This window comes from Adiantum capillus-veneris, chromosome 8 (assembly GCF_014529385.1).
Source record: "Adiantum capillus-veneris isolate H3 chromosome 8, ASM1452938v2, whole genome shotgun sequence".
Taxonomy (NCBI): Eukaryota; Viridiplantae; Streptophyta; class Polypodiopsida; order Polypodiales; family Pteridaceae; genus Adiantum; species Adiantum capillus-veneris.
Window position 1 is genome coordinate 150,623,483 of NC_140938.1, and position 12,493 is coordinate 150,635,975.

The window sequence follows — 12,493 nt, forward strand, 5'->3', positions numbered from 1 at the left end:
CTATGGTGCCACCTCCCGTGGATCACAGTGTTCTTTGGAACACAAGAAATCACCCCCATTGGGTCTACTCTCCTCACATCTCTGTGGCAAGCTTGGGAGAGAGGAAGGCCCAGGTTGGGCTTTAGCCAGGAGCACATAAAGGATCAGAGTATTAGAAAGGAGGAATCGATTTGGTGGACGAGGGACCCTATCCCAAAAATCACCATCCAACAGGCCAGAACAGCCAGGAGAATTCACCTCAAAGGCTTTAGAGTGTGGGAGGATCTATGGTGCAAAACTAATCACTCCTGGCTCACCAACGAGCAACTTATATTGACAGGCCTTCTCCAACCCTGGGAAGTCCAATTGCTGGAAACCAGAATCTAGCAGTTTCCGAGAAGCTTCCAATGGATCTTTGAAGCCGATGTCACCCCATCAGATAAGTGCATTAGATGGAATGGAGGGTGTACTCTTAACAACCCTCAAGATTTCATTTATGAGCTTGTCCCTCCTCTCCACGTCACCCTCAACAGAAGGTGGGGGCTGCATCTCGACAAAAAGCAATGGCTCTTCATGTTCCAGTCGATATGGAACAAAAGTATTCAACCCAAACAGGCCATCCTGCTATGGCTCATCCTCCACAAAGCCTTGTGGACTGGGGCCAAAAGTCAAAAAGCAAACCAGGGAGATGGGATATGTAAACGGTGTAATCGGACGGTGGAAGACATTCCCCACCTCTTTCTCAACTGCCACTTCAACCGCCCCATTCTAGCCCCGCTAGTCAACACCCTTAGTTACCAAATGGATTGGAAACAACTGCTTATAGGAGACTCAGTGGGCGTGCTGTCTGACTTCTAGAATAGATTTAGGGCCGAAATTTTGTGGATAATTTGGAAACTTAGGAACTCTTTCATCTTTGTTCCTAACTTTAAACCCCCCAGTGTGAAATCTTTGTATGCCGGGTGCTCTGTGCAGAACGCCAACTTAAAGCTCGAGCAAATGCGGATTTACCGACAGAGGGTGGCCGTCCTGAGAGACTCCCTTGACTTGTACACAAGAAGTACCAGCAACCTGCAAAGCATGCTGACTGACAACAACTCTCTGGACACCATCCACAATTGGGTGCAAGAAATGAGGAATGAAGTGGCAGAACTGGAGATCAAATATGAAGAAGCGGTGAACTTCGCCAATAGGCTGCAAGACGAGATCGACTGGCTCTAAACCCTGTAAAAGAAAATTTGGCCCTTCTTGTTACTTTTTTGGTATCAATCGACAAAAGAATCGTCAGTTACCCCTTCTCTGTTTATCCAGGGTACTACCTCGCTGTATACTCCCTATTTACCCATTCCTTGGGTGAACAGATGTAACATTTTGTCTCTCTAATTAATGCAAATGCTTATTTGGTATAAAAAAAAGAAGAGAGGTAAATAATAAGTCGCAATGATGATATACTCACCACACGGAGGATCCTCAGACACGCATACACCCGAGTAGCCGGCGGTGCAGTACTGCTGATAAACCCCGCATTTGCCTTGGAAACACGGGCGAAGGGAGATGGGATCGACGTTTCAAAAGGGCGCATGAGGGAAGGCCGTCGATTTTTATGGGTAGCCTATTACGAGCTTTTTTTTGACGGAAGGAGCTTTTGTCCCTGCGTTCACACGAGGCGGACAGCGGGCTGAGGCTTCAGCGTTCACGCGCGGCTGAGTGTTGAGGGTTCACGCGGCGCAAGGAGCGGCTCAGGCTTGGGAAACGCGGGCGCCGATACGTGCGGGGATGGAGGATAAGCCCGTGCAGGTGGAGTCTCTCTCTCTCTCGCTCTCTCTCTCTCTCTCTCTCTCTCTCTCACACACACACAAACACACACACACACACACACACAACGGGGAGAGGGAGTCTCTCTCAATCTCTCTCTCTCTCTCTCTCTCTCTCTCTCTCTCTCTCTCTCTCTCTCTCTCACACACACACACACACACACACAAAACACGGATAGGGAGTCCTTCTATTTCACTATTGGTAAAGCCAACGCCGCCACTAAGGTGTGTCTCTCAGGTAAGTTACCTGCAGCAATACAACCGGCGAGAATTCTTCTACTGTTTATGCTTTTTTCAGTGAAAATAACTTAAAAATATACAATGAGGCAGATGTAGCTCTTACATCATGGTACAGCAAGGATTACACATCGACGGGTCGCTGCAGCCTAGAGGAGATTGAGTTATTGGATGGGAGGTCATCGAGGATTACTGTCAGATTTATGCCTATTGTGGTCCTTATGACCTTTGTGAACCCTCTGACTCTGTTGCATGTGTCCTCTCTCTCTCTCTCTCTCTCTCTCTCTCTCTCTCTCTCTCTCTCTCTCTCTCTCTCTCTCTCTCATTTAGCTCTAAGGAATGAAACCTTGTCCATGACCTCTCCCTCTCAAAGGGACTAGAAAAACCACCCTTATATAGCCGACTGAGCCTCTATATATAGGACTGTGCTTGTTCGATTGTTGTTCATTGTCACGGGTACATCAATTGCTGATATGCATGAGGCACACCATCATGTCACTTGTGTGGTCAATCTTTTGCATTCCAATTGGTGTGAATGTGTTAAGATATCATGATTGGGCTTGCAAAGACAACCACAAGGGTGAGATGGATCACTTTCTAGTGCAAAACTTAGCGGGGAGTGTAAGAGACATACTGTTGAAGATGTTGCATGCCTTCTTTTTTACTTGGATAAGTGTATGAGTCGTCGAGTCCCATCATACCATGTCATTTTTTACATACAAACAATCATCATGTACCTAGCCGTATACAGTGGGCCTCAAGAGCATTTATTTTTTTTTGTCTTTTTATGAACAGGATAATGATTTCTATTTAGAAGTCACACGTGAGCGTGACAACGCTCTATTGCGATATTGTCATGCATCAGAAGATTGTACACAAAGAAATAGGGGCTTTGACAAAAGAGTAGACATGATGCGTCACTTGGAGACGCATCAAGTATTCATTACTATTCCGAAACGTCCGGGTGGTCGACTAAAGGATGCAGAGGAATATAAGCCAAGCCCCTTGCAATCGCAACGCCAATGTAAAAATCCGTTGAATAATCTGGAATTGAAGATAGCTAATGCTAGAAAAAAGCATCTACGTGATCTAAAGTCCAAAGCTCCATCCATATGGGAAACTCAACAAAGCAGAAAGCAAAGCGGCATCCCATATGAGGAGTGGGAGAGTTCATACATAGAAGAAAGATGGAGGAGTATGAAAAAGGGATGCCAAGTCGAAGAGCCCTCATCGAAAAACATATAAAATCAGGTTACGAAAATTGGGTACGTAAATTGAAAATTATTTTCATTAATTATATGTATCGCTATTGGTCTATTTAGTGATTTTCTATTCTTATTACAGAGAAGAAAGCCTTCAAATAAAGAGAAGGAGCCACATGAGGATGACGATGACGATGACGAGCTTGAAAAAGATGATGTGCTTGGCAAGGACGAAAATATTCACACAACTCTTGTAAGCCGATTGTACATTCCTGAAAGTTAATTCGAGAGTCACGTACTGTAAGCATTAAAAGAGTTTGTGTGTAGCTTACATTGTATTGTATACTTTGGGTATAGACATCAGCTAGAGCTATGGATTCAAATTCACCAATGACTCCATGCAAGGCATTAAATAAAAGAGCTTCTTCCTCTGTTTCAAACTTTAATAGTCATCGAAAGGTAAAAGACAATTCTATAACATATTATTATAAAGGTAGATTATATGTTGCTGTTTTTTATGAAACTAATTGTTGTACTTCACAGAAGCTGCCTTTTTCTAAAAAGAGAAGGACCACACCAATAGAAATCAACTCACCCAATGATAGCTTTGCAAGTCAAAGTGTACACATTACTATTTCAAAGGGTGATTTTGACTGTAAAAGTCCTCCACCAAAGACCACGACATCATTCTTGGACAAGTATGTTTTTTTTCATTATTTCAAAGTCACATATTTGCAGCTGGATATTCAACTTCTGGAATATTTCTTGTTTGTAATTTGCATGTGCATAGTATTAATAGGAGAACAATGTTCCATTTGATTTCTACTCGATATGGCTACTCGGTGGATTGTGACGTTAAAATCATGGATGAGTTTGAGAATGTTGAGGCAAGCACTAGAGCCATGAATTGCTTTTCCTTGTTAGTTGTTTGTCGTATATACAAATTAATTGCCAAGTATAACTTGTTGGTGTGTACTAAGTATGGGAGCTAACTTTTGGACTAGGTGGATAGACTTTACATCCTCCAATGAGATCGTTGAACAAGTGTGGTTTGTTGATAGCTTATGGTACTCATGTGTGCTCTCGATACAAAGTCGTTTAGCGATGGTAAACCTTTTTGGAAAGGTGGACTTGGCTACTCAAATCTTTACCTTTTTTCCCATTGTTGATCGGTAGGCATAATGTATCTTCCACTAGTTTACCAATTTTTGTGCATGTCTCCTATAATTTATTTTTGTTGCAGGTCACATTGGACATTGATTGTGTTTTTCAACGGTCATATGCGTCGCTTTTCGGGATTACCATTTGGGCAAAGTGCTATTTTATATTTCGATTCGCTATCCATGCACTCAATCCATGATTACTTTACTCATGTAGAGAGGTATGTCATATAATATTTGAACTTTCACAGTCGTCGTCGCATAAGTAAAGTAGACGATCATTGTACGCTATATTACTTTTGTATAGAATCCTTGCACACTATGCCGAATATTTTTCTAATGAAACAATAAAAGAGGAGTTGGAAAATATCCGTACCAATTGTTACATCGACACTGTCGAGGTATCATACACTTGTTTATTTCAATGTTTGGTATGGTTTCTCATATGTAGACTATATCTAAAACTTTTTGTTTTATAATAGATACCACAACAACCAAACGGATATGATTGTGGATTTTACGTCATGGCAATTATGAGATATCTGATCATGGGAGCTCTAGAGCACAAAAGACCAAGAAATTGGGTATGCTTTAAGTTTATGTCCATTGCTTGCATCTTCTGTACTTGGACAAAAATTATGTTTTATATCTATGTTTTTTTGCAGCTCTCAAAAAAGTGGTTCACCCATGAAGACGTAGAGAAGCTCAAAGAGGAACTTCAAGGATGGATACGGTCCATGCTAATAAGGGCCATCTCGTCTCCGCCTAAATAGAATTAGCACATTTGTACTTAGGAGAATGATCTACTTTGATCTCCACTTTTATACCTATGACAATGGTCCACATTGACCTCTACTTTTGTACTTTTGTCTCTTGATATGTTATGTCAATTTATTGAAAATTCTCTTGGTAATCACTTAGATGGTTTGCAAGGTATTTTGTGTGTAACCATATGATGTGCCTAGCATTATGATGTACCTCGCAAGGTAATTTTGAGTACTTTTTTAGAAAAATACACCATGATAACATGAAGAATTAATTTCACGTTTAGGAGAATACTTTTCAACAACTTGTAGTATACAATACCGGGCAAAGTAAACTCGGGTACCCGGGATTACTTTTTTACAGATTATGGTACAAAATACCTGGCAAAGTAATCTTGGGTACCCGAGATTACTTCTTTATAGATTATGGTACAAAATACCTGGTGAAGTAATCTCGGGTACCCGAGATTACTTCTTTACAAATTATGGTACAAAATACCTAGCGAAGTAATCTCGGATACCCGAGATTACTTTTTTACAGATTATGGTACAAAATACCTGGCAAAGTAATCTCGGGTACCCGAGATTACTTTTCTATAGATTACAACACAAAATACCTTGCGAAGTAATCTCGGGTACCCAAGATTACTTTTCTAAGATTGTGGCACACAATACCTGTCAAAGTAACATCGAGTGATGACAAAGGAAATATTGGGTACAAAAAATGTGGAAAACAAGTCATTGCGAGAGCTACATTTCGATGACATTATCAAAAGAAATTCAATTCTATTGGAATTGAGTTTCTATATACAAGTACAATCCTAGTAGTAGATGCAAGTGTTTTAATATCCTTACTTGCATCTTGCACACTCAACGTAAATATACGCTCTTCATCATGTGACAAAGGATATTCACATGACTTAATTCTACAGTAAAAACTATTGGAGTCATTACAAACTTGAGAACTTTGTCCAATAAGAGTAGACTCCATCCCATTGGAGTATATCCGTTTTGTTAAGGGCAGCAAAGCATGACATATTTGACAAGAAATTGTTATTGCAGGGTCAACAATAAAGGTTTTCGTGCAACAATGCGGACACCAAACATGAGGTCTTTTGTCAAGCCGGACTCGTTGACGTCCTCGTTGATGCTTTCTTCTAAGAACACCTGTTTGGCGGGACGGTTTTTGAGGTTGAGTGTTGAATGGATTGCTAACTTCTGCATTGTTTTCAAGTTCAAGAAGCCTTTTAGGTTGTCCATGACCAAGCCGACTCTTTGTTACATTTTCTTGAATTTGGCGCACATGACCACTCATTGGCATGTCAACTTGAGATGGAGATGCCAAAGACCGAAGGGTGTCCCTAGCTAGTTGCACTTGGTGTCTGATTAGTTCTTTTTCCTTTCCACTCTTCTTGGAAGAGTCCTCTTGAATGGATGAAAGGACTGTGCGGATATCTCCAGCAAGCATGAACACCGCCTCCTCTTGTACCGACTCACCATTGTGACTGTCTTCATTGTTGGTTTCCTTCATTTCATGGTCATTATCTACTATCAGAAGAATAGCATTTAAGTGGGGTAGATGACGCATAACTATCAGTCGTACACCATATAAGTGTTTGCATTCTGAACTCCAATCTGGACAATCACAGTAATTACTTTGCAAGCTAACGTAGTACCATCGTGTTGGGTATTCATACTCTGAATTTGAAATTGCATCAATATCTCATTTACAATCTTGAGAGTTGAAGGGTCGTTTGTATATCGATGCAAGATTTTCTCACCCTCTCTTAGTCCTGTTGTGTGGGATTTTGATGATCCTTGAATCCCAAATCTTCCGGCATCAGCTACCACAACAATGTATAATATTAGTCACATTCATCCTCACGAATAGTAATCAATGGACAAGTTTTAAACATACCTATTTCTTGTTTTTGTTTGAAGAACCGTATCAAGGTTCCACCCATACGATTTCCGGTTTTGGAGTCTCCCAAAAGGGCATGTAACAACTCTACAATTGAACGGTTAATCCGTGCTTCCAAAAAGGTGTACTTGACATATTTCCAGAATCTCTCTACCAAATTTGTTGTGTCCACATGACCATGGGCGAATAATCTTCCAAACTTTGGCCATCGTTTCCTCCACATACACTGCTCTCCACACCACCCATTTGTGACATATCGGACTATATTTTGATGGCTTTAATATTTTTGCAAGAAGAGTTGGTATCTTCCCACAAAATCGCCTTCTGTGGGGCTATGAATTAGATTTTACATCTCCATGTAAACGTCACTTCGCATCTCCTTTGGAACCTAAATTAGCAAGTAAGAAGAGATGAAACGTTGATACATGATATGCAATGACAAATATGAGATTATACCTGAGGGAGAAGATTTTCGACCCATGCTTTCTTGGTGTGGAACCAGCATAGCAAGACATGACAACTAATTTGATGACGGGTCTGATTCACATCGTACACCCAACAACATGGATCTTCATCAACTACCTTTAATATAGCCTCCAATTCTTGTTGTGATTTATCAATAACCAAAGCACTAGGATGAATATGACCCATTCTGGAGAAAACCAACCGAATGGTTAGCTCCATGGCAATTACTTCATGTTGAGCACCCACATCGGAAGTACATAGCATGAACCATATTGGAATTCCCACACCAAGTTGATTTGGTAGCACAGCTGCAAACAACGGTAGACCAAAAGCATTTGTTTTGAAAGTACTATCAATAGCCCACGCATTGTTTTGAGAAAAACGCATGGCTATCTCAAGCATCCACTCATCCTGTATAATGAGAATGAAAGGCCTATCTTTTGCATCAATTGCTGATGGATTATATGGTTGAACATATAGCACCTACAAGATAAAACATTGTGAGAGTCACACAATATACTTAGAGACCTCACATAGTTGAACACATTACCTTTTGTTGTTTTTGTAGAGATAAAGCTTCGCTATACATTGTGGTCCAATCATCGTTATTGACTCAATCTACAATAAAACTTGAGAGATGTCATAACTTGTCAACTTCTTGCATATGGTTGGATGATTAGAAGAACGTGGTTTTGAAAAGCACCTTGAATGCGAGCCTGATATGATAACATCCGTATCTCTTTTGGAATCATAAAGAATCGATAGATCACGCGATCAAGTGTGGAAGCCTTTTGCATTTGAAGTTTTTCTTTGGACATTGACATTTGAGCAATGTGACGAGAACTTCCAACGTCAAACAAGTCATCAATGCAACATTTCACAACAAATGGATGAACTGGTAAATGATATAGATCACTTCTTGACCCTGGAATATGTCCCTCATGAATTGGGTTGACTAAAATGCGGACATAAGTGCTACCTTGTGTGAACTCTAGTTGTACCTTGAATGGACAACCACACTTCTTTGATGTTCGCAATCTTTTTATCTTTCCACTTCGTCTACAAACACCTCCTCGATGACATACATAATCAACTTTGACCTTGTCAGGGGTGTGCTTTTTTGAGGATCTCACCTTAACTAGTCTTACCTTGTGATATATCGCAAGACCTTCAAGATAGTTTTCCACATTATCCTTATGCATGTTTGTTATGGTCACTGCTGGCTTGTTGAGATCAAAATTGTTTTGTCGAGTAGAAGCTTCCTGTAATTGATGCTTTCGAACAATGCAACCACAAGAATCAACAAAAGCTTTTATGTAAGCAAGTGGTATGCCATGGCGATGAGAATCAATACACCAATGTGCTTGAAGCGTATCTAATGTGGTTGTGATGCCTTTATGAGCTTCCAAGTTGCCATTGCAATGAGGATCTTTCACAATGCTTTCCCAGTCCTCAATGCATGCAATCTTTAGCTTAGGTTCCACTTTTTGACGTAGATAATGCAAACCACCTTCTTCTTGAACCAAGCAAAGGGCCTCTTGAAGTCTTCGCCATTTTTTTAGATCCAACATTTCGCTTCTATCACACATCTTTATAGCTTCCAATGTTATGGGAATGTCTTCATGTAAAGACCTAATCATCAAATCATATGCTTTTCTATCAAAAGAGTAATATGTTGAAGATAAAAATTGTTGAGGATTTGGAGCAACTCTTGCTTGCTCTTCTTCTTCTTGATCAAGATCTTCTTCGATTGTGCTAGCTTCAAGATAATCTTCAATGCCATCACTCTCTTCATCTTCAAATAACCAATCCATGTCACAAGACTATTATGTGTTCATAATGTAATGAAGTAGATAAAGTGCAGAAGGTATGCCTTTTGTTTGGGTCAAAGAACTTACACCTACACGCACATCAATCTTCAGCTCTCTGGAAAAAAGTAATCTCGGGTACCCGAGATTACTTTTGTACCCGAGATTACTTTTTTCATGAAAGGCGCTCAAATTATGTAGCTTTAAAAGCATCCGTGCTTTTATAATATGATATTTAATGAGAATCTGCAAAATTCCTCACAATGATTGCACACACTTCTCTCCTTCTTATCAAATATATAAAGAAATATTTCGCCGCTATCCCACCCGAGATTGCTTTTTTGACCCGAGATTACTTTTTTAACCCGAGATTACTTTTTTCGCGTTTCGTCAAAATCAACGATCCTCCTTTGCAGATGCATGTATTATCTGATTCTTACCCTTGATCCCATCCCCCTTGCCCGTGTTAGATAGTCTTGAGGCTATAGCGATGCACAAGCAACTACCTTGCCCCAACGCGGGAGTGGCCGGAATAAGCACAGCAGCTAAGGCTAGCAGAATAGCTGCCACAAATAAAGCTCTAGTAATAATTCCCCCCTGCACAGGAGCTAGGGAAGAAGAAACGTCCATGGCTGCAGCTGATTATATTATATACTACTAGTACTAGTAGTACTTCTAGTGCAGTCATGCGCGCGGGATTTTTATATAATAGAAGAAGAAGAAGCCCTAGCGCTACCCAGATACTCCTCCATCTCTCATAGATGTAGTGTTGTTGTAGCCTGAAAGCTGACACGCATGGCCTCGTGGTCGGGTACCATGGGCCATTCTGCTTCACTTGTCCAGAAATATTAAAAAACCCAAAAGCAAGTTTACCGAATCCATCTCCTCTCCATTTAATACACCTTGTCCCAATGATTCTTTTTATTTGTGGGTGCACCTATCACACACACGTTCCTCTCTCTGTCTTTCTCTATTGTTTTGCCCTATAGATTATTTCATTACATCCTTCAAGTCCGGATGGAATGGTTAAACCACCGCTTGAAAAAAAGTATTTTTTTCAGCCTTTATTTTCAGCACTCGATGGAATCAAAACACGACACTTAAAGTGTTCTTTATTTACAAATTTAGATTAAATGCTACTTTCATCAGAACGTGTATAAAAAGCAATTCGCACGAAAGACATGAGAGAGTCTTACCGAAACCCTAGCTATGGCGATTTGACAACACCCATCTCCTCTTCTAGCGCTCGCCATTACTTCCGCTACTCTGTGCCGGACCTCACGTCACCTCCACCTAACCCCTGGCATTCAAGTTTTCCTCTTCACTGCTCTTAATTAGTTCATAATAACAATAACTGCCCCGCGGGAAACATTGGACCTTCCCGCTTGTAGTTCCTACAACGAAGCCCCAAAGACCTCTTTCAAGACGCACTGCAGGCGCTCCTAGAGGAAGTCATTGCTCGCACAGAGGGAGCCATGGCTCTTCGATACGGAGCAGGATTTTTCTTCGTGCAGCCACCCATTTTAGACTTTCGAACAACGGATCATGAATACCATCAAGAGTCTCCCGCTGGATTTTCTACTGGTCCTGCCCGGAGTGATCAACATGGAGGTTGTTGAGGTTCTTCGAGTCAAGGAATCAAATGCATCAACCAGATGCAAGAGGTAGGCTCATTGTTATTCTGCCATCTGCACAAATCAGGAAAACACAGTCAGATCCTGAAGGTCAACGGGCCGTCATTGGAATGATAGCTAGCCGAGGCCCCCTGTAGAATTCCTTAAAGACTGGATAAGAAACCATTAGGGCAGCATTGGAGCAGAAGTTGAGACAGTTGGGTGCTGCCTAAGAACCAATATGTGTTCGTCTTCAACACCCAGGAGATGGCCTTCAGGGTATGTAGTTTAGGGCAATGGCTCATTCGGACGTCCCCCTTGAGTGTGCTCAAATGGAATAAAAAATACAATCCCGAGCGAGATGCATTGACCACCTTTCCTGTATGTGTGGAGTTTCCCAACCTCCCCCTATATTATCACAATCACCTTAGAGTCATCAGATCTGCTATCAACCGTGTGTTGGGAGCTCACCCTAGAGGAGATTTCATCCCCTCATGGCACCTCAAGCCCTTATTGAAATGGACCTATCGGTAGAGCTTTTCGAGAGCATCACCATCACTCTGGATGATAGAGAATCCATGGAACAACTAGTATCCCACAAGTATCTCCCTAATGCCTGTTTTCATTGCGGTACCAAGGGACACTTCATCAGAGAGTGCCTTGTCAAATACCCTGACGCAGGTAACAATACTCTTATTGAAATGGACCTGTCGGTAGAGCTTTCCTAGAGCATCACCATCACTCTAGATGATAGAGAATCCATGGAACAACTAGTATCCCACAAGTATCTCCCTAATGCTTGTTTTCATTGCGGTACCAAGGGACACTTCATCAGAAAGTGCCTTGTCAAATACCCTGACGCAGGTAACAAGAGCCCCCCCAATGCCCGTCAACCAATGGTGCATATAGAATGCACAGATCACTCCTTTGTCGCTCCATGCATCCAAAAGTATCGACTCCACTTCAAATTGATCACGATCATGCTCACCATCCCGTTCAACAGATGAATCATTCATATCATCACCTGCCTCGAAGCTGTCTAGTAGACCTTCCCAACCATAGAAGATGGAAATCTCTTCCAAGAACTCTTGTACCTATTGAATAGTCCACTGCATAGCTATATCCACAAGCATACTCATCACCTATGAAGCACATACCTCTTTTATAAGCTTTTCCATATCCATAGCTTGTGGCTCATCACTTGGCACAATCGAATACATCTTATCTTCAACCAAAGGGGGCACGATTTTTGGGCGAGCAATTTCTGACGAGCGCTTTTTAAGAATCACGCGAGCGGATTCCCAAAAGAAGGGACAATCTACCCATCTCTCTCTCTCTTTTGTTTCCTCTCTCTCTCTCTCTCTCTCTCTCTCTCTCTCTCTCTCTCTCTCTCTCTCCAACTAAAATTTGATTGTCGTTTCACGACCAACTTACATTCAAACAAAAAACACCATGGAATCATTCAATACACTATTAATAGGAGAAACAGAAGTTCCTTACACATAGTTATGGTCTATTTCATAAAGCAAA

At 41.2% G+C, this 12,493-nt stretch overlaps 1 pseudogene; it reads right to left on the minus strand.

Moving 5' to 3' along the window:
* Positions 1 to 5,925: 5,925 nt before the first annotated feature.
* On the minus strand, positions 5,926 to 9,113 carry LOC147453161 (uncharacterized; annotated as a pseudogene).
* Positions 9,114 to 12,493: the final 3,380 nt, after the last annotated feature.